This window comes from Dendrobates tinctorius, unplaced genomic scaffold (assembly GCF_039654945.1).
Source record: "Dendrobates tinctorius isolate UK_male_01 unplaced genomic scaffold, ASM3965494v1 ptg000250l, whole genome shotgun sequence".
Lineage (NCBI taxonomy): Eukaryota > Metazoa > Chordata > Amphibia > Anura > Dendrobatidae > Dendrobates > Dendrobates tinctorius.
The window spans coordinates 62,696,504-62,722,974 of record NW_027361917.1 but is presented as its reverse complement, the minus strand read 5'-3'; the positions used below and the strand labels follow the sequence as shown (position 1 = coordinate 62,722,974).

Sequence of the window (26,471 nt, the reverse complement as noted above, 5' to 3'; positions counted from 1 at the left end):
GTCATATAATTTCAGCTGAACGTGGGAATACCCCATAAGTTGCTGTACAGTACTGCTTAGCCACACGGCGAGAGTCAGGAGAGAAGGGCTCAAGTGCCAGAAGAGGAGAATCTCTCTTCAAGAGACTTCATTTTGGAAATTACCCACCTCTGGGTGTAGTTACGATTTTGACTCCATGGGCATTTTCGAGAAATAAGCAGAAGTTGAAGTTGTTGAGTGAAAACTGTAAACCTGTATAAACATCTGCAAGAAGTTTTGTATGTTCTCCCCGTGTTTGTATGGGTTTCCTCCTGGTTCTCCGGTTTCCTCCCACATTCCAAAGACATACTGATAGGGAATTTAGATTGTGAGCCCCATCGGGGGCAGTGATGACAATGTGTGCAAACTGTAAAGCGCTGTGGAATATGTTAGCACTATATAAAAATAAAGATCATTATTATTATTACCCAGTACATTGTAGTGACCATACATTGTGCTCAGCTTGACCTTCTGGAGACATGAACCTCGTAAATTAAGAGGGCTCTCATCACTACAGAAATGCTAAAAATGTGGTTTAGGCACACTAGGGTTCAGAAGCGAGCATTTGGATTTGGGGGTGCAGAATTTGCGGAATTTCCTCTGGGGAGCGAGGAGTTATTTTGCTTTTTTAGAGCATTTGTGCTACCAGTAACTTGGAAGCCCCCTCTCTATGGTCTTGGAGGACCTGACCCAGCGTTCCTCTCTATGGTCCTGGAGGAACTGATCCAGCGATCCTCTCTATGGTTCTGGAGGACCTGATCCAGCGATCCTCTCTATGGTTCTGGAGGACCTGATCCAGCGATCCTCTCTATGTTCCTGGAGGACCTGACCTAGCAATCCTCTCTATGGCTCTGGAGGACCTGACCTAGCAGTTTTCGCTATGGTCCTGGAGGATCAGACTCAACGTTCCTCTCTATGTTCCTGGAGGACCCAACCCGGAAATCCTCTCTGTGATCCTGGAGGACCTGACCCGGAAGTCCAAGTATCCAAGCCCTATATCAGGCCGCCTCTTCCTATGAGAGGCGCCTGATTATCGTCATGCTTCCCTGTTAGACCTGCTTGGTCTCTGCACAGTCGCTCCCTGTATTCTGTGCCACTGCACTCTGCCCTGTAGTGCTTCTTCGCACATGCTCTGTGCTTGTACTTCGTCTCGTGTCCTGTACCTTGCCTTGTGAGGCTTTCCTTTCTTCTCTATTGTGCTCCTTTAGCACAAGCTCTGCTTCTCCTATCATGCTCTCTTGCACAGCTCTGTTTCTGTACTATGCCTCGCTGTGCTGTCTGTACGTGCTTTGGCAATGTACCCTGCATTGAGCTATATCTTTGTATTTAGACCTTTCGTGCTCCTTTAGCACAAGTCTTGTCTTGTACTCAGTTCTCTTCCTTGACCCAACTCTGGGCTCTAGCATATGCTCCACTTCTCTTCGCTTTACCCGACTCTGTGCTTCAGCCTACGTTCCGCTCTTCGCTCTGTACCTAGTTTCGCCTTGACCCGGCTCTGGCCTCTAGCATACGATCCACTTCTCTTCTCTTTACCCGACTCTGTGCTTCAGCCTATGTTCCGCTCCTAGCTCTGTATCTAGTTTCTTCCGTGACCCGACTCTGGGCTCCAGCATACGCTCAGCTTCTTTTTCTTGTACCCGGCTCTGTGCTTCAGCCTACGTTCTGCTCCTTGCTCTGTACTCTGTCTGTACTTTGCCTAGCCTTGCCTCTCCGCGTGCCCTAACGCGCCTGGTCTTGCCTTGCCCACCTGTTTGTGCCTCAGCCATGCCTGCCTCAGTCATGTCCGCCTGCTTGTGCCTCAGCCGTGCTCGCCAGCCAGTGACTTAGCTGTGTCCGCCTGTTTGTGCCTCAACCGTGCCCACCTGTCTGTGCCTCAGCCCGACCAGCCTGCCAATGTTGCAGTCGTGCCCTCTGTGCTTCCTTGCACTCACGCTGTCCATGCACTGTGCACCTAGTGCCCCTTGGCACTCGAAGGCCTTTGCCTGTTTCCTGGCTTGCCTCCTCGTGCTCCTTAAGCATGCACAGGTCCTAGCCAGAACCCTGCCTAGTTCTCAGGCCCTTGCCTGAACCCTGGCGTGCCTCCTAGCATGCGCAGGCCCTAGCCTAAACCCTGAAGTGTTCCCTAAGCATGCACCCTTCCTTGAACTTTGGACCCTGGCCTGTCTCCTAAACACGCACCCTGCCTTGAACCTTGGACCCTGACGTGTCTCCTAAACACGCACCCTGCCTTGAACCTTGGACCCTGACGTGTCTCCTAAACACGCACCCTGCCTTGAACCTTGGATCCTGGCGTGTTCAGTAAGCACGCACCCTGCCTTGAACCCTGACGTGTCTCCTAAGCATGCACCCTGCCTTGTATCTTGGACCCTGGCGTGTCTCCTAACACGCACCTTGCCTTGAACCTTGGACCCTGGCGTGTTCCCTAAGCACGCACCATGCCATGATCCTTGGACCCTGGCGTGCCACCTAGCACGCACCATGCCTAGTACCCTAGCTTGCCACCTAGCACATACCATGCCTTGGACCTTGGCGTGCATATCTGTGTCCTCGCAATTACGTCTTGAACCTGGTGAAACCCTGAGACCACGCTTTACTGGAGAAACCCTGTGACCACGCTTTGACTTGTCTTGTACCCTGCTTGTATCCTGCACGTTCCCTGTTGCCAGACACACTTGTGTCTTCCATGAGTCGGCTGTCTGGCTCCAGCAGTTGTGGTGGCTCACCCCCTTGGTCTTGTACCTGACACTCCCTGTATAGGGGGTGGTCCTCACAAGGTCAGCTCGCCCTAAGAGGGTGCCACGACCGAGAGGGTCCATTCTAGAAACCGACACAGCAGAATACGTCACACCATGTAAGTCATAATCATCAACATTAACATAAACACTTGAAATAGATCACTCAGTTTGTAATGACTCTATATTAGTTTCACTTTTCACTTTTAGTATTGAAGGACTGAAATAAAATAACTTTTTGATGATATTCTAATTTTGTGAGAAGCACCTGTATATCAATAACACACCCATTATCCAACTTATTGCATAAAAATTGAAATTTTTTTTTAATTAAAAAAAAAAATTCAACACCTCATATTATTCTGAGTGGTTTGAATAATCCTTTAGAATGTAAATCACAGTAATGCAATTTTACAGACAAGTGGATGCTCCATGTACCCATAGAGCTCAGTGTCAAAAACAGGGACTGATAGGCTTCCTGGTTAGAGAGTAGCAAAACCTCTTACAATTCCAATAGTACTACATTGTCATCATATTGCCAGTACATAAAGATGGAGATTTTCTAAGCTAAACTTTACCATACTTTCGGTTTATTGTGTGCAAAAATCTTGTTTTAAACACTTATTCTGACTTGTTTGATTGGAAAGAATGACATAGTGAAAGGGGTGGAAAGGGAATGAATGTGTGGTCAAAATGCATCACCGTGAACCTAACTTTTGCCAAAATATTGTAGTAAAGTAGGCCAACCAACAGGTATAAACTTAGTACACATCAGCTTGAGACACTTTGATAAATTTGTCCAAATTTAAGACTATCAGGTCCAAGTTTCCACTGTCTAAAAATTAGGCAGGACTAATAAATCTTCCCCAATAGGTATCATTTACAAATTAGGCAGGACTAGTAAATCTTCCCCAATAGGTGTCATTTACAAATTAGGCAGGACTAGTAAATCTTCCCCAATAGGTGTCATTTACAAATTAGCCAGGACTAGTAAATCTTCCCCAATAGGTGTCATTTACAAATTAGGCAGGACTAGTAAATCTTCCCCAATAGGTGTCAATTACAAATCTGTCTATCAAATGACATTCAATCACAGCTTATCTTTAATTTTTCCAAAGCAGTTTGAGAAATAGAAGCTACACTGTGATTGGCTGCATTGGGTAACAATTTTCTAGGCAGTTTTGATAAATGAGATCCATTAACAATTTCAAAGTAAACCTGTTTTAGCCTTCATTTTTGACAAATGTAAATCAATAAAAAAATAAACAATTACAGTGAGCAAATTCACATCTTATCGATTCTGCCTAGTGATTTGGGGGAAAAAGCCCTAACGACCAACAGATCCTAGATAACAGATGGTAGATTGTTGACATCTGTATGGGAGAAAATCTCTATCATGGTAACTTCTATTCATGAAAATCACGCACGTATGCTCAACACTAATTCATGAGCAAATTGTCTTTGGGACCTTAGGTGATGTAGCCATAATAGTTGTGCGAATTACTAACACCATCTGGCTGTCCTTGATAGCAAACCTCTTTAGGTATATACATACGTTGCCAGTGTACAGTTACATCTATGCTTTGATTAAAAAATAGTTACCGGTATATTAAAAAGATTACAGATAAAATATGTAAAGAAAAAAAAACAAAAAAGCTCTGAAATATATTGCTCTCCTGTAACTTATTCTGTCTGAAATTACTAACCAAACGGTTCTTCTGTGAAGGCCATAGATCCTATAAGCTATAATTTTATAGAAAGGTGAGCTGCAGAGTTTGCATTATCTCTGGCTTGTATAGAGAAATTTCTATTTACAATTCTAAATAAAGTGGAGACTAGAGATGGACGAATGCGAACAGTAGTTTGGCATCCATACCGAAGACTTACTGTTCGGGCACGGACACTGCACACAGACTTCACCAGGAAATCCATGCTACTGTTTGGGTTAGGCCCTAGAACACCGGGTCTATATCATGCTGTCACGTACATGACAGCACAGCAAACACTGCTTTTGATCAGCGGTAAAATCATCACTGCCAGTCAGACAGCCGCAGTTCTCACCCTGTCAAATGACAGCGTGAGCCAACGGCTATGATCGGAGCTATAACAGTTTACCTCCGGTCAATGGTGTCGGCTGATGGGACAACTGCTCCCATCATCCGACGTCCGCTGCCGCTAATAACAGTGAGAACAGTTGGCGGCTGATGGGAGTATTTATCAGCCGGCTCCTGCACTGTAAATACAACCCTCAGCTGTCAGCTTCAGCAAAGCTGGTTATCAAGAATAGAGGGGTCCCCAAGACGCATATTTTAATTTACTAAATAAGTAATTTGAAAAAATGGTGTGGGGTTCCCCTCATTTTTGATAACCAGCCAAGCTAAAGCAGACAGCTGGGGGCTGGAATACTCAGGCTGGTAAAGGGCCATGGATATTGGACCCCCCAGCCTAAAAAAAGCTGCCCACAGCCTCCCAGAAAAAGCGCATCTATTAGATGCGCCAATTCTGGCACTTTGCCCGGCTCTTACCACTTGCCCTGTAGCGGTGGCAAGTGGGGTTCATATTTGTGGGGTTGATGTCACCTTTGTATTGTTAGGTGACATCAAGCCCACAGATTAGTAACAGAGAGGCGTCTATAATATAAGACACTTATTCATTACTAATCCTATAGTTATATGGTAAATAAAGACACAGCCAGAATAAAGTATTTTATTTGAAGTAAAACACTTAATTTTTTATTTAAAAATAAATCACAGTTATTCTCACCTAACGCCTAATTCCCATGAATCACTTGTCTCCTGTAATAAAACAAAAATAAACAACAATATCTCCCACCTGTCAGTCGCTGTCTCATATCGCATTCCATGTCTGGGGGATAAACAGTATTCAAGATGCAACCGTCCAGGCTGAGAACCACTGGTGAATAAGACGCTGCGAGCGCAGCATCAGTGACTAGCGGAGACGTCATCGAGTTTACTGACGGTCACTGAGTCTGTGTTCCCAGTTGAGCTGAACAGCGGTGACTTCAGTGAGATCCCCACTAGCACAATGAGAATTCACTGCAGAAATTCTCCCCGCTACAGGGGAAGTGGGAAGAGCCGGGTAAAGTGCTACAATTGGCACATCTAATAGATGCGCCTTTTCTTGATAACGAGCCTTGCTGAAGCTGACAGCTGGGGGCCAGTTTTGCCTGACTGGTTATCAAAAATACAGCGGAACCAAAGCCATTTTTTTAAAATTATTTATTTACAGCGCAGGCGCCTGCTGATGAATGCTCCCATCAGCCACTCCTGCTTTCATTGTTATTAGAGGCTGCAGGCAGCAGTAGTCAGCAGTAGTCCCATCAGCTGACACCATTGACCGGAGGAAAACTTTATACCTCCTAACACAGCTGCGCGCTCATGTTGTCTTTTGAGAGAGTGGGAACCGCAGCTGTCTGACCGGCAGTGATGATCTTACCGTCGAACAAAAGAGGGGTTTACCGTGTTGTCATGCACATGACAGCATGGAAAACACTGGATGTTCGAGCTGCCCATTCAAGTGAATGGGATCCGGGTTCGAGTACTGTTCTGGTACCCGAACTCAAACTTTTTGTAATTGTTCTGCTGAACCAGTAGGACCCAAACAACCAGGTGACTGCCAACCTTGTGAAATCAGGGCTGCACTATGAGGATATGTTCACATGTTGCATTTTTGCTGCTTTTTTTTGCAAATTTTAAGCTGTGCTTTATAGTACCAGTTATAGCTATGAGATAAATCTAATGCACACATATTGTTGTTTTTGTTCTGACTGATTTGGAAAACTGCTGTGTTTTTGCAAACTGAAGCATGTCACTTCTTCAGCGTTTTTTCACCCATAAAAAGCAATAAGTGCAAAAACGCATAAAAAATGCATGTATGAGGTTTTGCTGCGTTTTTGGTGCAATAACCTTAAAGAAGTTGAATCCGTTTTGTATTGGGGGGGGGACTAAACTTTATCAGCATGCACAAGAAAAATAAAAACGCAACAAAACCTGCTTTTTTTTAGGTGTTTCTTCAATGTCAAGAGAGCAGGTTTGGCCTGCGGGAAAAAACGCAGCAAAAACACAACGTGTGAACGTAGCCTAATAGACACTGGGAGCAGCAGAGACTTATCACTGGACCCAGGGACAGTGAGTGAAAACCAAGTTTTTTTATTAAAACAAGCTGCAATAGAGGGGCAGGTTTTAATAAAATCCCTTTAATATGAATAAATGTATGTCCTGCACTTTTGTTTGCTAGGTTTCATCTCTGCATAGTTAAAATGCTTTAAAATGTACACGCAAAAATAATGTTAAAAATATCAGGACCCCCCTTAAGATAAAACTTGGCTTTTTTAATATGAATAAATATATGTCTTGCATTCTAGTTTTTTGGGTTGTGTCTGCTTTCGGACTGTTTACCTCACTTGAAGTTATACTATAGATTCTGTGTGCTGAGAAAAGCTCACACTATTAAAGCGGTTGTCCGATCCAAACCGATAGGTCTGCAGTCACTCTGTGTGACTGCAGGTTTATGAATCCCCCAACGTATACATACCCTCCAGCCCTGGCTCAGAAATGAGAGAATCCCCACAGCACACAGTGTGACCGCAGAATTATCGATTTGGACAGGACAACCCCTTTAATACGACAGAACAAGAAGGCTCAATGTCCTGCCTGTTCCCGAATCCTTATTCCAGTCCTGTACACAAAATGTAATCACTTTTACTTAAGATCTGTCTGACATGGCTAGCACTGCCACGGGGGGGGGGAATAAATGTGGCTGCAAATGCCACAAAAGGGGGCACAAAGTTATCACATCATTACTGGCATAAAATCCACATGATGTGAATATGTCAGCTTGTTTTGATACGTAATCTGAGGGGGGCAGCATGAGGAAGATGCTGAGACACTGAATCCAGGGATGTGTCACTTACTGGGCTGTGTGCTGTTGTTTCAATGCAATGAGTGTTTATCAGCAGGAGAATATCACTGCCTGGACTACAGCTCAAGCGCTTCTTTGTCCAACTCTGCCCCAAGCACTAATTAGCAACTGACTTTCGATATACAATGAACAAAGAAAGCTGCTAATCAGGGGTGTGGGTGGTGCGTTAGCATTCTGGGATCTGCTACATGATACATCTAAAAGCTCTTATTGTGTCATAACTGCTGCACCCAGTAATTAAGTGATACATCACTGGAATCAGGGTCTCTGTCTCTACATTATGCTGTTCTCAGATGAGGTAACAAAAACCTGGAGATAAATTCCCTTTACGGAGTAGTCATATTTAAGGGATAGCCACAGTCCAGAAAACCACAACAAATATCTTGCAAACAGCCAATGACACATATCCTGCTTGTGAGACAATTTTTTTTTTTACACAATAAGTTATAATACTTTAATTTACAGTAGTAGAAAATGTCTATTTCTGGCCATTCTCAGTAGTGTTCATTTGCTCCTATGACGCGGATGTAGATGACACCATCATGGGAACACTAGGAAACACAGCATGTACCTGTCCAGTGCTGCTTATAGTTATATCGACAGACAGATGAAATGTGCATGTATTTCTTTACATGTAGACTGTGAGCCGCAGCATTCTTCTGCATTTCGCTACCACATCCCCAACTTGCTCGATTAGCTTCTATGACTCACAGGACACGATTTATGGAATCACTACATTTTTCCACTCTTAAGGGGGTTTTACACATAGCGATATCGTTAACAATATCGCTAAAGCATCACCGATTTGGTGACACAGCAGCGATATCGCTATGTGTGATACTTACCTCTGACCGGCTCCCCCGCTGTCCATCGCTGATCGCGCAGCTCCATTTCTCGTCGGGCGCTTCCTGCTAGGCTTCCTGCTGGCGCCGACGAGCGACGCGGGCGGGAGGACGTCAGGATTGCCGCGTCTGAAAGGTAAGTATCGTCCGCTGTATCGCTGCTGCATCGCTGTGAGATCTTCCTGTGTGACAGCTCACTAGCCATCATTTAGCGATGCACCAGCGATCCTGACCGGGTCATATCGCTGGTGCATCGATAAATGTAAAGGGGCCTTAAGCAGATGTTTGTGTACCACACGACAAAATCTTTTTTCTTCTTCTGTTTCTTTACTGTAAATGGCACTTACAAAACTCAGCGATTATATAAAATAAAGGACATGCCTTGTAAGCATTACATTACTAATGTAGGTTTTGGTGTATCGACTCTCCAAATGTAAAAAAAAAAAAATGACTTGAAGGTCTTTCCATATGTGTTGATCTAGGCAGAGACATTACAAGCTCGGGGAGAAGCCTCCGGGAAATCTACCTTGGACTTGTCATCCAAAACATATAGTCCCCAAATCAGTAAGACTGGTGATTTGCATGGGGGTGGAAAGGAATAACATACTCTGGATGCATTAACAGGTACATATAATAACAATTTTTATTTCTATAGCGCAAACATATTCCACAGCACTTTACATTTCAGAGGGAACTTGTACACACAATAAAGACACCATTCAGACACCAAGAGGAGTGCAGGCCAAGCTCACAAGCTTACAATCTGTGATGCACTTAATGAATCAGTGGTCACCTCTGTGAGCCTCGCCAGAAAAGTTACTTAAAACCCCTTCAAGACCGCCAATATGTATATATACTGACCTGAGATATAAGAGAATATCATCCCCATAAAGGTGACAATCCAGCAGCTTTCGGCTGTCCACTATATCTGACAACTTGCTGTATCACAAATGATCGGTGTCGGCACCATCCACATCTGTTTAACCCCTTAGTTGCTGCTGTCAAAAGTGACTACATCAAATAAATGGTTAATCTAATTGACACACCAAGATCATGATTGTGTGGTCCTGATGTTTGCCATAGCAGTTCATGGCCAAATAGCGGCCTTAGAGTCTCCCGGCTATAGCGGTCAGTTCAGAAGTCAGCGACATTTAGGTGGTAAACAAGCACTTTTTCATTCCGGCTATACCACTTTGCATTAATTCCTAAAAATCACCTGAAGGGTTAATAAATTACCTTACAGCAGTTTTCAATATGTCAGGGGGTGCTGTTTTTAAAATGGTATCACGTTTTGGTTTTTCCAATATATAGCACCCCTAAAGTCACTTCAAACCTGGATAGGTCCCTCAAAAAAATAAATTTTGTAAATTTCCTTGCAAAAATGAAAAATTGCTGCGACATTTTTAAACCTCCTAAAAGGCTAACAAAATAAGTTACAGTTTTAAAAATGGTGCTGATGTAAAGTAGACATGTGGGAAATGTTATTTATTCATGTTTTTCTGTGGTATGACTATCTGGATTAAAGGGATAATCATTCAAAGTTTGAAAACTGCAATTTTTTTTTACATTTTTGTCAAGTTTCTGATATTTTTATAAATAAACACAAAACATATTAAACTAAATTTACTATTGTCATAAATTATAATGCGCCATGAAAAAACAGTATCAAAATCATGGTATTTGTTGAAGCATTCCAGAGTTATGACCACATAAAGTGACATTGGTCAGAATTTAAAAAATTGCCCCGGTCACGAAGGGGTTATAAGTCAAATACTGGAATAACCTTTCTGGCAAAAGAAGAATTTGACGGGCGGGCATAGCCACAATCCCTCCAAAGCTCTGCCCTAATCTAGTGCCAACAGTTGCAAAGTTTTTGCACAACTTTCAGCTGTGCAAAAATGTTCCAATTTTTCAAAAATGCTTTACACCATTTTTCTGGTGTGAACACTTCCATGTATCGATCCTATAGTCCTCAAGTATGCTTTCACTGAAACGCTACAATGTTTCAGAGTAAAAGATATACAAATGCAAATACCTCAGCCAGTATCTGAACCTCTTGACAGGTTCCCTTAAATAACTTTCTTGGGTATGGGGTAGTTTTGGGGATTTTTTTGCGCTGTTTTCATTAATTTTTCAATTTTTAAAAGTGACATTCATATTTATTATCTTAGCTAAGTGAGTACAGCTTCTTTTTTATGCAATACCACTATTTCATCACTTTTCAAAATTTTAGGAAGGGGGGGGAATCAGACAGACATTGCTGTAATGATTTGTTCTACAAATAGGTGCAGTGTCCAGATGTAGAACCTGCACTTACTAAACATTTACGGCAGAACATGTGCATACACCGTGCCATAAAAATATAGGACAGGAATAGTATTTATTCACATTATGCTGTTTAATCATTAATACATTTTTTGTAGAAACAAAACCTTAAAGGGTACCTGTCACCGGGTTTTTCACATATAACCAATGGTCACCACTAGTGTTGAGCATTCCGATACCGCAAGTATCGTGTATCGGCCGATATTAGCTGTATCGGAATTCCGATACTTAGTTTCGATACTTTTTTCATATCGAATACCGGAATCGGAAGTTCCCATAATGCTAGGAGCCCGCTCGATTTGATTCAGCCAATGGGGATCCTAAGAAGTGTGGGCACATCCTGTTAGGCATGTAGGCATGTTAACTACTGGCATGGCTGTGATTGGCTGATGAAATGTCATGATGCACTATAAAAAGCGCTGCAGCCGCCATTTATGGTCACTCTGCTGTGAATTCAGTTAGGGACAGGCTGCTGTTGAAGACTGTGAGGGACAGTTAGAAATAGCGATTCCACAAAACATATAGTGCTTAACCCAGGCTACTTAAACCACCACTGTAGCTTGCTTTTCCCTAGCAGCGCTGTTATCACAGCTGTCTGCAAGGGCTGTGTGAGTGCAGACCCACGCTGTGTAGTGTGTCCTGCAGGCACGTCTGCTTGTAGGCCGCCCAGCGTGTGTCTCTGCCTCATACACATTTTTCTTTTATTGCTGCTTTTTTTTTTCTCCTGTATAGTGTGCTTCCATACGTAGCCATATACGTTGGTTGCAAACACTAAAGGAGTGGACAGCGGAGCCTTTCAGCAGCCTTTCAGTGCTATAGCCCATTTCTCTGCACTGTTTTTGGCTGTCTGATAGGTCTCTCTGTGTGTGAGTGCAGCTCACGTTGCAGTGTGTTCTACAGCCACCGCTAGCTGTAGTCCGCTCAGCGTGCGTCACTGCCTCATACATAGTCCTTTTTTTGCAGCTAATTTAGCCAGATTTTTGCTCCTATATTAGTGTGCTTCCAACCGCATCCATTGTCATTGGTTGGTTGCAAACACTATATAGGATCAGATAGAGGAGCCTTTTTGCTGGCTTGTGCCCTTCAGGGCCAGCCAGGCTAGTATCACCCTATTTTTTGGAACCTCATCAATTGCATTGTAGGTTAGCTTCCTGCATTGTAATCGCTCCAAAAAGTTTGTGATACTATTGCTTTCAAACTTTGGTCACATCCTTTCCTTTCCCCCCCCCCAAAAAAAAAAAGAAATAAAGTTCACCAAACAATCCACTTTACAGTTGTCTAGGCCACATTAGATCATATTAAAGTGTAGTACACACACTCTTAGCCAAATTAGTGTTTCTTATACTGGTTAGCAGGTGTTCAGGAATAAGAACACTAAGCCACCCCTTTTTTACTTTTCTGCCTATCTTTACTAGTCTACCAAGATGAAGAAGGCAGGGAGTAAGGCACGTGGTCGTGGCCGTGGAGTTTCAGCAGGGAGAGGACGGGGGGATTCAGCAGGGAGAGGACGTGGGGATTCGGTGTCTGCTGCGGCCACCAGTGACCCGGCATCCCCCACTTTTACCAGGCAACAGTCCTTCATGCGCAGCTTTGTAGGACCTCGCCGTACCCCACTGCTGCGTGACGAACAAATTGAAGCCGTTGTCGGATGGATGGCAGCTAACGCATCCACTTCAATGACTTCCGCATCCTCCCAAGGCCAGAGCACTGAAGAGCAACCATCTGTCTCTTCACCACCTGCCAAATTGCCCAAGCAGTCTGAGAGCCCTGGACAGGAGCCATCTCAATCTTTACTTCTGTTCTCAGAATCTGTTGGCTTGGAAAGAGGTGGCCAGCCAAGCAGCATTCTAGAGCGTGAAGAAGAGGGAGTATGCAGTGATGCGCAACTGCTTTGTCCCTCTGAATCTGAAGAGGCGGGTGGGCCAGTGCCTATTGTCAGCACACCTCAGTGCTCATCTGATGATGATGAGACTCAGTTGCCAATTTCTGGTGCGTACGGTGCTGGCGAAACAACCCAGGACCAGCCGGTGCTTGAAGAGGGGAGTGGAGATGATGAGGTCCTTGACCCATCATGGCGTCAGCCACAGGAAGGTGGTGGGAGCAGCTCTGAGGAAGAGATTCCCCGAACGGCCAAAAGAGGAGGGAGAGGGCGGGGGCAGACTTGGTTGCCTGTAGCCTCCACTTTGGCACCCGTGAGGAGCAATCCTCTTCCAAAACACAAAACGGGCGCTCCCAGGACTTGCAGTGCGTGGTCTTTTTTTGACAACAGTTGCAGATGACATTTGCTTTGTCAAATGCAAGCTGTGTCATCAGAAAGTGAAACGAGGGAAAAATGTGACCAACCTCAATACCACAAATATGTGGAAACATGTGCGTACCAAGCACGAGGTGGAGTTACACAGACACACTGAAGATGTAGGCCAACCTTCAGCAGCACCTACCACCTCTTCAGCTCGTGTTGGGGCCCTTCCTCCAGCTCACACACAGCTGGTTCGGCTTCCTCACTGGAACGCCATGGAAGAACCACTGCCACTGTTGTCCAGAGACCCAGTGAAATTCCACCCACTGAACCACGTTCGCAGTCATCAGCACACTCCCAGGCCACTCACCAGCAATCGGTAGCACAGGCATGGGAGAAAAAGCGGCCATACTCGGCAAACCATCCCCGAGCACTGGCTCTGAATGCCGGCATTGCCAAACTACTGGCCCTTGAGATGCTGTCATTCAGGCTGGTGGAGACTGACACCTTCCGGAACTTTATGTCATTGGCAGTTCCACAATACAATGTGCCCAGCCACTTTTATTTCAGCAGGCAAGCTGTCCCTGCCCTGCAAAAGCATGTGGAGGGAAAAATTAAAAATGCACTACTAAATGCCGTCAGTAGCAAGGTCCACCTGACCACCGATGCGTGGACCAGTAGCCATGGACAGGGACGATACCTTTCCCTCACTGCCCATTGGGTCAATGTTGTGGAGCCGGGGACAGATCTGGAGAGTGGCTCTGTACGTATTCTGCCAACTCCAAGGATTGCAGGAATGCAGTCTGTACATATTGAGTCCTCCTCCTACTCTAGTTCCTCGGAATCAGCACTGCGTGAGCCTGTTAGGCCAGATATGAGCACAGGTGTGGCCAAACGTCAACAGGCCGTCCTTAAATTAATTTCTTTGGGGAATCGGAACCACACAACACAGGAGCTCTCGAATGCCATCAAGCAGGAGAGCGATGTGTGGTTTGTGCCAGCGAATCTCCAGCCAGGTTTGGTAGTGAGTGACAATGGCCGAAATCTAATGGCAGCTCTGGGTCTAGGCAACCTCACTCACATACCATGTCTGGCACACGTGCTCAATTTGGTCGTGCAGAGCTTTCTGAGGGACTATCCGGATCTTGATGCACTGCTACACAAGGTTCGCCTAGAGTGTGCTCACTTGCGGCGTTCCAGCATGGCAAGATCGCGCATTGCATCTCTGCAACGCCGATTCCGCCTGCCAGAACATCGCATCATATGTGACCTCCCCACCAGGTGGAATTCAACGTTACATATGTTGGAGCGGTTGTGTGAGCAGCAGGCAGCAGTAATGGAGTACCAGCTGCATCAGGCGCAAACAAGTCGCACTGTGCGCCGGACACACTTCACCACCACTGAGTGGGCCACTATGAGGGACATCTGCCAAGTTTTGCGTGCCTTCGATGACTCCACGCGGATGGCCAGTGCAGATGATGCACTAATCAGCATGACTGTCCCCCTCACCTGTCTGCTTCAAAAAACTTACAAGCACTAAGTGAGGAGGTTTTTGAAGAGGTCGAGGATGAGCAGTCAGAAATGCCATCTGCTTCTGGCAAGTCAGCGCAACATGCTTCCACACAAAGGCCCAGGCAGGGGACACTTAGTGAGGAGGATGACAAGGAGTCAATGGAGGAGGAGGAACACATCTCTCCAGAGGAGGGAGGTACACAAGGCTCTAGTAGTCAGTGTGTACAGCGAGGGTGGGGTGATGCTGAGCAGGCAGAGATGCTGCCTCAAGCTGGGGACAGCGTTTCCGGTCCAGTTGGCAGTCTGCAGCACATGGATGATTTCATGCTGCAGTGCTTGTTAAATGACCGCCGCATCGCCAACATTCTCCACACGGCTGATTATTGGGTGTACACCCTCCTAGATCCTCGCTACCGGGACAACTTACAAAGCCTCATACCACAGTTGAACCGGGAGCGAAAAATGCGGGAGTACCAAGAAACACTTGTGCAGGCCATCATGTTCTCCATTCCCCCCACAAGTGTTGCTGGTAGTGCTTTTCAAAGCAGCCATGTGGGTAGAGGCAGTGGAGGAAGCTCTGCACAAAGAGGTAGCAGAGGCAGTGCCGCAGGACAAGGCAAGGCCAGTATGGCCCAAATGTGGAAAAGTTTTGTGGGTCCGCCACAAACGGCTACACCATCACAGACGGCTCCAGTCAGCGGGAGGCAACGTTTCCGTCAGATGGTGACAGACTACTTGTCGTGCCCTGTTAGTGTTCTCCCAGACGGCTCTTCCCCGTTCAAGTATTGGGTCTCTAAGCTGGATACATGGCCAGAGCTTAGCCAGTATGCATTGGAGGTGCTGGCTTGCCCTGCTGCCAGTGTATTATCGGAACGTGTCTTTAGTGCTGCAGGTGGTGCGGTAACAGACCGTCGTACGCGACTATCCGCCGATAATGTTGACCGGCTTACTTTTGTGAAAATGAACAAGGCCTGGATCTCACCTGAATTTGCCAGTCCTCTTCCAGAATAAATAATTGGCTGGCAACAGGATCCAGGTCTCCTGTTGTGTTCATGTTTCTATGACCTGAACTTTATTTCCTGGGCTACAGCAACGCCCGTTGTTGCTCAGAAGTGCTGTCCACACAGACAATACACTCGCTCATGTGTAAGTGGGGTTCGGTAACGTCAGCTGATCCCCTGCTGTGTGTACGGCAAACTCTCCTGCTGCCTACAACTTCTGACTACCTCTGATTTAATATGTTCTCTGATTTGCCCTCTGTCTCCACTCTGTTTTGAGTATTTCCTCCGGCCTACAACACCGCCTGTTTCTGCTCTCAAGTGCCGTCTGCACAATCCACACTTGTTCCTGTGGTACCTGGGTCCTGTAACATCTGCTCATCTCCAGAGTTGAGCACGGCAATGTCTCCTGCTTTGTCTACATTCCCACTACTTGTAGTGGAAATGTGGACAGAGCAGGAGACATTGCCTGACTCACCTCTAGGGAGAAGCTGCTGTTACAGAACCCCAGTAACACAGGAACAAGTGTGGGTTGTGCAGACGGCATTTCAGAGCAGCAACTGGCGTGGTTGGAAGCCAGAGGAAATACTCGAAACAGAGAGAAGACAGAGGCCTAATTGGAGTACGTTGACAGTTAGTACTAGTCTAGAAACAATCGCAAACTGCCACCAAGTAGGCCTCGGCCTACTACCTGATTTTCCCTGGGCTCCGACACCGCCAGTTGGTGCTCAGAAGTGCTGTCGGCACAGACAAAACACTCGCTCATGTGTAAGTGGGGTTCGGTAACGTCAGCTGATCCCCTGCTGTGTGGAAGGCAAACTGCTGCTGCCTCCAAATTGTAACTACTTCAGATTTAAACATTCTCTGATTTGGCCTCTGTCTCCACTCTGTCTCTAGTATTTCCCCTGACCTCCAACACCGCCAGTTCCTGCTCACAGTTACCGTCCACACATTCCACACGTGTTCCTGTGTTACTGGGGTTCTGTAACGTCAGCAGATCCCCCAATGTGTGTCCGCCACTGTCTCCTGCGCTGTCCACCTTCCCACTGCAAGCGGTGGGAAAGTGGACAGAGCAGGAGACAGTGGCAGACACACATCAGGGGATCTGCTGACATTACAGAATCCCAGTAACACAGGAACACGTGTGGATTGGGCAGACGGCTGCTGTACGCATAAACTGGCGGTGTTGGTGGTCACGTGAAATCCTGGAAACAGAGTGGAGACAGATGCCTAATTGGAGCACGTTGACAGTCTGTTGTAGCCTACAAACAATCTAAAACTGCCACCAAGTAGGCCTCGGCCTGCACCCTGGTTCTCCCTGGGCTCCAACAACGCTAGTTGGTGCTCGGAAGTGCTGTCCACACAGAAAAACACACTCGTTCATGTAAAAGTGGGGGTCAGTAATGTCAGCTGATCCCCTGCTGTGTGGAGGGCAAACTGCTGCTGCCTCCAAATTCAAACAACGTCTTATCTTAAACTGCCTCCAAGTAGGCCTCAGCCTACAAAATGACTATCCCTGGGCTCCAATATCGTCCGTTGTTGCTCGTAAGTGCTGTCCACACACAAAAACACACTCGTTCATGTGAAAGTGGGGGTCAGTAATGTCAGCTGATCCCCTGCTGTGTGGAGGGCAAACTGCTGCTGCCTCCAAATTCAAACAACGTCTTATCTTAAACTGCCTCCAAGTAGGCCTCAGCCTACAAAATGACTATCCCTGGGCTTTGGCACGGGGACTCCCTGTTGCCCAGCCTGGTTCCAGCACGCCTGCTGTTTCCGGGTAGTGTCAAGGTCACTATGCCACCAATCCGTTGTCCTGTCGTCTTGCGGCCGGGTTAGCCGACTCTACGGTGCCTGCAGTTTAGGTGACTCCTATGTGGGCTGCGGGAACTGGCACTGAAGGCTGGATCCGTAGTGCCAATGGGACATGGACCCCCTGTAGGACTGTGGGTTTTGGTAACTGCGGCCGGCTTGCGGCCTGGCTACTTTGCTTTGAATGGGTACCTTCTGCTACCCACCCGGGTTCCAGCACTGTCTGCTGGTTCTCGCCAGAGCCTTTGGCCTAGGTGCCTCCATCTCGGTATCCAAAGTCCAGCACCGTCAGCTGGTCCATGGTAGTGCTTTTTAGCACAGGTACCTTCTGCTTAGTAACCGTGGTCCAGCACCGTCAGTTGGTCCTCGGTAGTGACATTGGCTCTTGTTCCTTCTGCTACCCATCCGGGTGCCAGCACTGTCTGCTGGTTCTCGCCACAGCCTTTGGCCTAGATGCCTCCATCTCGGTATCCGATGTCCAGCACCGTCAGCTGGTCCTTGGTAGTGCTTTTTAGCACAGGTACCTTCTGCTTAGTAACCGTGGTCCAGCACCGTCAGTTGGTCCTCAGAAGTGCCATTGGCTCTTGTTCCTTCTGCTACCCATCCGGGTGCCAGCACTGTCTGCTGGTTCTCGCCACAGCCTTTGGCCTAGGTGCCTCCATCTCGGTATCCGAGGTCCAGCACCGTCAGCTGGTCCTTGGTAGTGCTTTTTAGCACAGGTACCTTCTGCTTAGTAACCGTGGTCCAGCACCGTCAGTTGGTCCTCAGAAGTGCCATTGGCTCTTGTTCCTTCTGCTACCCATCCGGGTGCCAGCACTGTCTGCTGGTTCTCGCCACAGCCTTTGGCCTAGGTGCCTCCATCTCGGTATCCGAGGTCCAGCACCGTCAGCTGGTCCTTGGTAGTGCTTTTTAGCACAGGTACCTTCTGCTTAGTAACCGTGGTCCAGCACCGTCAGTTGGTCCTCGGTAGTGCCATTGGCTCTTGTTCCTTCTGCTACCCATCCGGGTGCCAGCACTGTCTGCTGGTTCTCGCCAGTTTCTCAGCCTTCTTGTACCTTCTGCTACATTTCCAAGATCAAGCTTTTTGAAATTGTCTTTGGTAATCCTTATTGATCTCCATGACGACGACCCTGATGACGACGACCCTGAAGACCACACCAAAGAAGACCAGAAATATGACCCTAAATAATAAGACCAAGAGGACAAAGAACATGAAGACAACCACCAAGATACAGAACAAAAGACAGAAGAACAAGAAGCAGAAGAAGAACAGAAAGCAGAAGAACATTAAGCATAAGACTAAAAATCAGCATAGAAGAAATCAAAATTATAAGCATTAGACGACTAAGCAGTAAATGGGGGTGAGTCCGTTCCTCCTCGTGGTGCCCCTGGAAAATGCCTTCTGCTGCAGGCCAAACTGAAAGCGGACAAATCCTGTTGTAAATCTTTAGTGACAGGCAGAACGTAAGGTGTAATCTTATAACTTTTATAGATAAGTACTACAGGAATGCCTGTCACCATAAGAAAATGAAGACAAAGAAGAATAGGAAGAAGATGAAGAAATAGCATATTAAAATTGATAATAGCTGAATAAGAAGAATATGAAGAATGGAAAAAAAAATTAATGGGAAGAAGATGAAGAAGAAGATGATGAATAAGGTGAAGAAAAAGTTGATGAAAAAAATGCTACTGCTGCGGATCATGAAGGAGAAAGTGTGGGAGAAGTACAAAAGAACGTGAAGAGCATGGAAGTTGTGAAACATACATATCTGACAAAATATAAAAAAGGTTAACATAGTCAATATCTTTTTAACTCCGAACGTACTGAAAAAAAAAATTGGAATTAATGCTATGCCATGTGATTTGAATAAACCACTATGCTTTTAATGTCTCCTCCACCTCCCACAATACATTCTACATGATTCTTATTTGTTTTCAATTATGTAGAATTAGCCAACAAGGAAATAAAGGGCTTTTTTTTAATTCCGATACCGGAAGTCCCATTGACTTGAATGGGATTTCCGGTATCGGAATCGGCGATACCCGATATTTTTTTCGTATCGGGCGATACCATCCGATACGATATTTTTGGGTATCGAACGGTATCGCTCAACACTAGTCACCACATTTCAGCCCTGTGTTACAGCATTCTGGAATGCTGTATATAGCCATGGCCAAAAGTGTTGGCACTAGGGATGAGCGAGTAGTGAAATATTCGGACTCGCTGTACTCGTTACGAGTACCTCATAATACTCGGGTACTCATAACGATTAGCAAGTCCAATGTAAGTCTATGGGAAATGCGAGTAATGGGCTGTGCGGGACTGTGCAGGACTGTGCGGGACTGTGCACGGCTGTGCGGGGACTGTGCTGGCCTGTGAAGGTATTGTGCGAGGACTGTGCTGGGACTGTACTGGCCTGTGCGGAACTGTGCTGGGCTGTGCGGGTACTGTGTGGGGACTGTGCAGGACTGTGCAGGGCTGTGCGGGAATTGTGCAGGGCTGTGCGGGGACTGTGCGGGTACTGTGCTGGCCTGTGCGGGACTGTGCTGGGCTGTGCGGGGACTGTGCCGGGCTGTGCAGAATATTGCAAGGCGAGTAGTGAAATACTCGCCAGGATTCGAGTACCGCATTACTCACCGAGTACCGAATCCTAACGAGTATACTCGCTCATCCGTAGTTGGCAAACTTTAAATTGTTCCAGAAAATAAAAGTTGTTCTCTCAGAAAATTATTGCAATTACACGTTTTGTTAAACGCATTTTTATTTGTGCATTGGAACAACGTAAAAAAAGAGAAAAAAGGGCAAATTGGACATAATTTAACACAAAAACCGCAAAATAGGCCGAAAAAAATTGTTGGCATCCTCAAGTTAAGTTGCACACTCTTTGGAATAAATAACTGCAAGCAATCAATAACCATCAGCAAGCTCCTTACAACTCTCAACTGAAATTTTGGACCACACTTCATTTACACACAGCTCCAGGTCTCTCATATTTGAAGGCTGCCTTCTCTCAAATGCAATTTTATGATCTCTCCACAGGGGGAGTGGGATTTAGATCCGGACTCATTGCCACTTCAGAACTTTCCAGCACTTTGTTTCTATTCATTTCTGGGTGCTTCTTGAAGCATGTTTGGGGTTATTGTCCTGCTGGAAGACCTATGACCTAGAAATAAAACCCAGCTTTCTGACACTGGGAACTACATTTCGGCTCAAAAACCTTTGGTAATATTCAGATTTCATGATGCTTTGTGTACAGTCAAGGAAACCAGTGCGAGGGGCAGAAAAACAACCCCAAAACAAATTTTAACCTCTATCATATTTGACTGGAGGTACTCTGTTCTTTTCTTTGTAGGCCTCATTCAGTTTTCTGAAAACAGCAGAATGATGTGCTTTACCAAAAAGCTCTATCTTTGTATCATCTGTCCACAAGACACTTTCCAGAAGGAGTTTTGGCTTACATACATTTTGGCAAACTGCAGTCTAGCCTTTTCATGTTTCTGTGTCAGCAGTGGAGTCTTTTTGGGTCTCCTGCCATAGCGTTTCATTTCATTCAAATGTCAACAGATAAAGTGTATCAGGGTCAGCGCGAACTGAGATTGTAAGACAGCTTGAATTTCTTTGGAACTAAGTTGCTTATCCACAATTAAGACAATCATGCACTGCCACCTTTCATCAATTTTTCTCTGCCGTCCACATCCAAGGAGATTAGCTAAAGTGCCATGGGTTGTAAACTTCTTGATTATGTTGCTCACCGTGGACAAAAGAACATCAAGATCTCTGGAGATGGACTTGTAATCTGGAGATTGTTGATATTTTTCAACAATTTTGACTTTCAAATCCTCAGACAGTTTTCTTCTCCTCCTTCTGTTCTCCATTTTCAATGTAGGGAACTGAAGGTCAGTGTGGCAGCTGATCAGAAGAATTCTCCATTTTCTCCCCTATAGCAGTGCTGTGCCTGTCCAGAACAACAAGTGAGCAATACTTAGACCTTGTCCTACGCGGTTGCTGATTCACACAGGGCGCGCTTTTCTCTCTTTTATCTTTCATCTCCATGCTTAGGGTGGCACACACAAACACATAATGCAAGAACGGAGTCAATTTCTTCCCATTTTATCTGGTTTCAGGTGTGATTTTCATATTACCCACACCTATTACTTGCCATAGGTGAATTTGAACGAGCATCGCATGCTTAAAACAGTGGATTACCCACTATTTTGAAGAATTTTGTCTGGCCTATTTTTGAGGGTTTGTATTAAATTATGTCCAATTTGGCTTTTTCCTCTTTTTTTGTGTTGTTCCAATACACACAAAGGAAATAAACAAATACATAACGAAACATGTGTAATTGCAATAATTTTCTGTGAGAAATACTTTATTTTCCAGAACAATTTCAAGGATGTCAACACTTTGAGCCCTGCAAAACAAAGAAAGACCTTTTATTATACTCCCCTACAAAACAGTCCGGTCCAATGGGTGTCGCTGGTCTTGGTCCAGCACCTTTTCTCTTGTGATGCCGTCCCACTTCTCTGCTTTGTATAGATGTGTCCTACCAGTGTTCCTCATCTCGCTCCTATGCATGTGTACTTCTCTCTCCCCTGCTGAGGTCAGAGCAAAGTACTGTCTTGTGCATGCACAGAGAGAGGCCAAAAGAGTATCGGCGCATGTTCACTACGTAGCGTTGCCCTCAGCAGGGCAGAGAGAAGTATGCCCGTGCAGGAAAGCAATGGAGAACACTGTTTTAAACTCTTTAAAGCCAGCATGCTCGCTCCAATGTTTACAATCCTCTATTAATGGTATATATTTTATTTATCTTATGGAGTTTGTTCCCTAATGTTGCCTCACTTGCTCAAAGAGTTTATTATCCTGCTAGCTTGTCTGTCTCTGCATCTTATTGCATCCTGCTGTCTTTAGTTGAGCGATTGTTAACGAGTTACATTAGTGCTAGCATAAGCTCAAACCTTTCTATATACAGTATTTAGACAGAGTTAAGGGGAAGTCACATGTGCAAGGGGACGTGTGTGCAGATTTTCTCAAAGTGACATAATTTTCAAAGTGCAAGTGCCAGGGCAGTTAAACATGGCAGAAGACAGGAAAGACATTCAAATCATTTGTATTGCAAAATGTATCATTCAATTTTTATCATTTATGCTCTAGGTGATACAATCACTCATGTATACCATTCTCGCAACACACTTAACCATTTTTTCACTATCTATATTCTCCTTCTCCTAGTAGTAGGAGATATCTCCCCGAACCTAGGCACTTTTTGCAATAGTATCTTGAGCTCCTTTTTTACTACAATCAGAAACCCTGCGGAACTCATTATAACGCTAATTAAGGCACAACTGCATGGTTCACCTTCCATGCAGGGACACTGGCATGTTCCCTACTTCCTGATTATCGGTGGTGCGCCTAGTGCGTGCGCACGCTTCCGTTCTTAAAGGGTCAGCGTGCGCACCTGCAAGATGGCTCACAGCTAGTAGCTGGGACGAATCCTGTTTAAAAGGCACCCTCTATCCAATAGGGAGGTGCCGACACAAGTTTCATTAGGTAGTGTGGTAGTCTACTAATGAGTTGTGTGGTCCCCTGACCCTTGTGCAGCCAGTCCTTGGTCTGTGTGCGTACCCCAGTCCGTGTGCAGCCAGTCCCTGGATCAGTATCCAAGACCCGTGTGTCTAAACGTGTGCTTATCTGAGTATTCCGTGTATCCGGACTGTTCTAACAGTCTCCGAATCAGCCCTGTCTAAGTCTCCGTGTCAGTAACCGCTCTACCCGAGTATCCTGAAACTAATCATTTGAACGGAGCCCAAGTCCTATCTGAAGCTGCAGTCTTTGGAACTGCCTAGGGGTGGTACCTGGCAGCAACCTGCAGCTCAAGACTGATGCCACCATCAGGAACTCCAGTGAACACCAGGTAGCCACTACTCCTAGCGAAGCTTGACCCCATGGCACAGTGAATCCAAGAACCACATGCACCACCTGCTTGAAATCACATTAATATTCTTTGCATGCCTTCTGTCTCATTTAAATGTACCCTCGTTGTGTAACAGACTCTCCTTCATCCATGACTTTCCATTTTCACAGCTTACTAACTCTCCTACACATGAAGACAGGAATACACCACGACTGATCTTCTCCTGGTACTGCTCAGTGCATGATTTCCCCTTTCCCACCGTCTGGTCACAATCGTCTTTCATTCTCTATTAAGAATGGTCACCACTGAGGACAACCCAGCTTACCAATCTTATAGGAATATACGTGCAATTAATACCCAAAAACTTATGAAGAATTTGCAGTGAACATTGGCCCCAATCTCCTCCCTCATGTCCTGACTTTGTGCTGAAACATTATAGTGAAACACTGTAAAGTACCCTAGATGAAGCTGCACCTGCTACACATAGAACAACTTGGCACAGATGGCGGAAACCCTGGCACACGCTGCAAACACATGTTCTCCAGCAGTGCTTCCAGTGCGGCAATCGGCTGTGGAGAAAATGCAATCTGGCCAAAGATTTCAGCCATTATAGGTTCATGCTTAAAAAGTACAACTCTCTCATACTGGACAGCGGATATTAACACTATAGAAGGAGTGTATGACTGTAGAATTGAGAGGGATGAAGTGGTCTGTATTTTTGGTAATGTGGAGGAGATTCAGATTCAAAGTCAGTTTAAATTGGTGATAGCTAGGTTATTATACATTGCACGTTAAATAATAGCCAGGCATTGGATAAACGAAGAACCGCCAACGATACAAGAATTTTTTTAGACAATCAGACTTTACTGTAAATATGGAAAAAGGTATATATGCCAAATGAAAAAGGGAAAAAACATTCAATGCATTGTGGACACCGTGGGTGGAGAGACCATGATCCCGAAAGGAGGATGTACTTCTTAGTATTTGTTGGTGATGTTTCTATAAGGGGGGAGAGGGAGGGGATGCGCTGTAATTGAAAATATGTGACCATGTTGGACATTGTAATGTCTGGATTCTGTTTCTTTGTTTGAATTTCATTAATAAAAATCCATCTGATGAAAAGAAAAAAAAAATACAACTCTGTCCTTTACCTCTTTAAACAAGTCTATTTCAACACCCTCATCACCTCACCACCCAACAATCAATGACTGACACTTTTCATTTTTTCCTCAGTCCAAGCATGGAGGCCCCCACCACCAACCTCAGCGCTAAGAATCTGACAAATTATTTCAAAGAAATAAAACTGACCATATCCGATAGGGAATTGGGAGAAAATTTCCTAGTATCATGAGTTCTCTTGCCTCCTGCACTTCATCTTGTTCATTTTCTGCCTTTGAACCAGTCAGGGAAAAAGAAGTTATCAGGCTCCTCGCATTTTCCTTGCACCAGTGACCCTATCCCTCACATTTCATTCAATCCCTTTCCTTTCCCTGGCTGTCAACACTCACCTAACTAAAATATTTAACCTCTCTTGCTCTTTCAGTTGTCTGGAACATTTGGTCCACATTTGTTTAATCAATTATCTCTCATCACCTGGATCTCTCTGTAGCACTGTGGATAACCACCTCCTCCTCACTATGCTCCGCTCTTTTGGCCTAAAGCATACTGTTCTTTTGGTTCTCCTCCTACCTCGATGACCGCTCATCCACTGTATCTTTTGCTGGCTCCTCTTCCGTTCCATTTCCGCTTACTATAGGGGTTCTCTCCTCTTCTCCCTATATAATGCCTCTTTTGGACAATCAGTAGATTCGGTTTTCAGTAGCATCTCTATGCTGATGATACCCAATTATACACATCGTCCCCTGACAACATCACTGCATTACTACAAAATACCAGTGATTGTCTTTCCGCTGTCTCTAACATTATGCTCTCCTCTATCTAAAACTTAACTCCTTGTATTTCCTCCCTCTACCAACTTTCCCAAACCCAATATTGCCATTCCCATGTGTGGTTCCACCCAGGGCCAGCGTCACCACTGGGCGCTCCTGGGAAGTGCTGGGGCCCTGAGCAAGCAGGGGGCCCACTCGCTGTCGAGGACACTGGCACGCTATGATGGGGTCCATTATTCTGTATGAAGCATTATATGAGGGCAATGATTCTGAAAGGAGCATTATATGAGATCAATTATTTTGTATGGAGCATTATATGGGGTCCATTATTCCGTATGGAGCATTATATGGGGTCCGTTATTCTGTATGGAGCATTACATGGGGTCCGTTATTCTGTATAAAGCATTATATGGGGTCAGTTATTCTGTATGGAGCATTATATGGGGTTTATTATTCTGTATGGAGCATTATATGGGGTCCATTTTTTTCTGTATGGAGCATTATATGGGTTCCATTATTCTATATGGAGCAATATATAAAGCACATTATTCTGTATGGGACATTATATGAAGCAATATATAGGGCTCATTATAGTATATGGAGGAGTGTGTGGTGCTCATAATACTGTATGGAAACCTAAGTGGCGCTCATAATACTGTATGAAGGACTATGGGTGCCCATAATACTGTATGGAAACCTAAGTGGCGCTCATAATACTGTATGAAGGACTATGGGTGCCCATAATACTGTATGGAGCGCTATGTGGTGCCCATAATACTATATGGAGGACTATGTGGTGCCCATAATACTATATGGAGGACTATTTGGTGCCCATAATACTATATAGAGGACTATGTGGTGCCCATAATACTATATGGAGGACTATGTGGCGCACAAAATTCTGTATGTAGTACTAGGTGGTGCCCATAATTCTACAAGTAGAACTATACTGCCCAGTCTAGATTGAAAACTTTTAAATCCCCCCAGGGCACACACTGTGTGCTGCGAGGATTCACCTTTTTCTGAACTATTGTAAAATTTGCAATAGTTACCACTCATATAACGTAAGAAGTGAAATCATCGGCATTGCACTATATCTATATTTCCCTGCAGTATCTGTGAATCATTAATTGTGGTATGTGTTAAAGGGGCCCACTGAGACTATAGCCCGGGGCTCATAAAAACCTGAAGCCAGCCCTTGTTCTACCATTACTTCCCAGCAGAATGCCTGCTGTCTTGGAATCTTTCCTT

The 26,471-nt window shown here is 45.3% G+C and overlaps 1 protein-coding gene across 2 annotated transcripts in view; it reads right to left on the bottom strand.

The window, feature by feature from the left end:
• The window catches only part of ACOXL (acyl-CoA oxidase like), a 756,489-nt gene that overhangs the window by 560,509 nt on the left and 169,509 nt on the right, over positions 1 to 26,471 (bottom strand). The gene's annotated exons all lie outside the window — the stretch shown is intronic.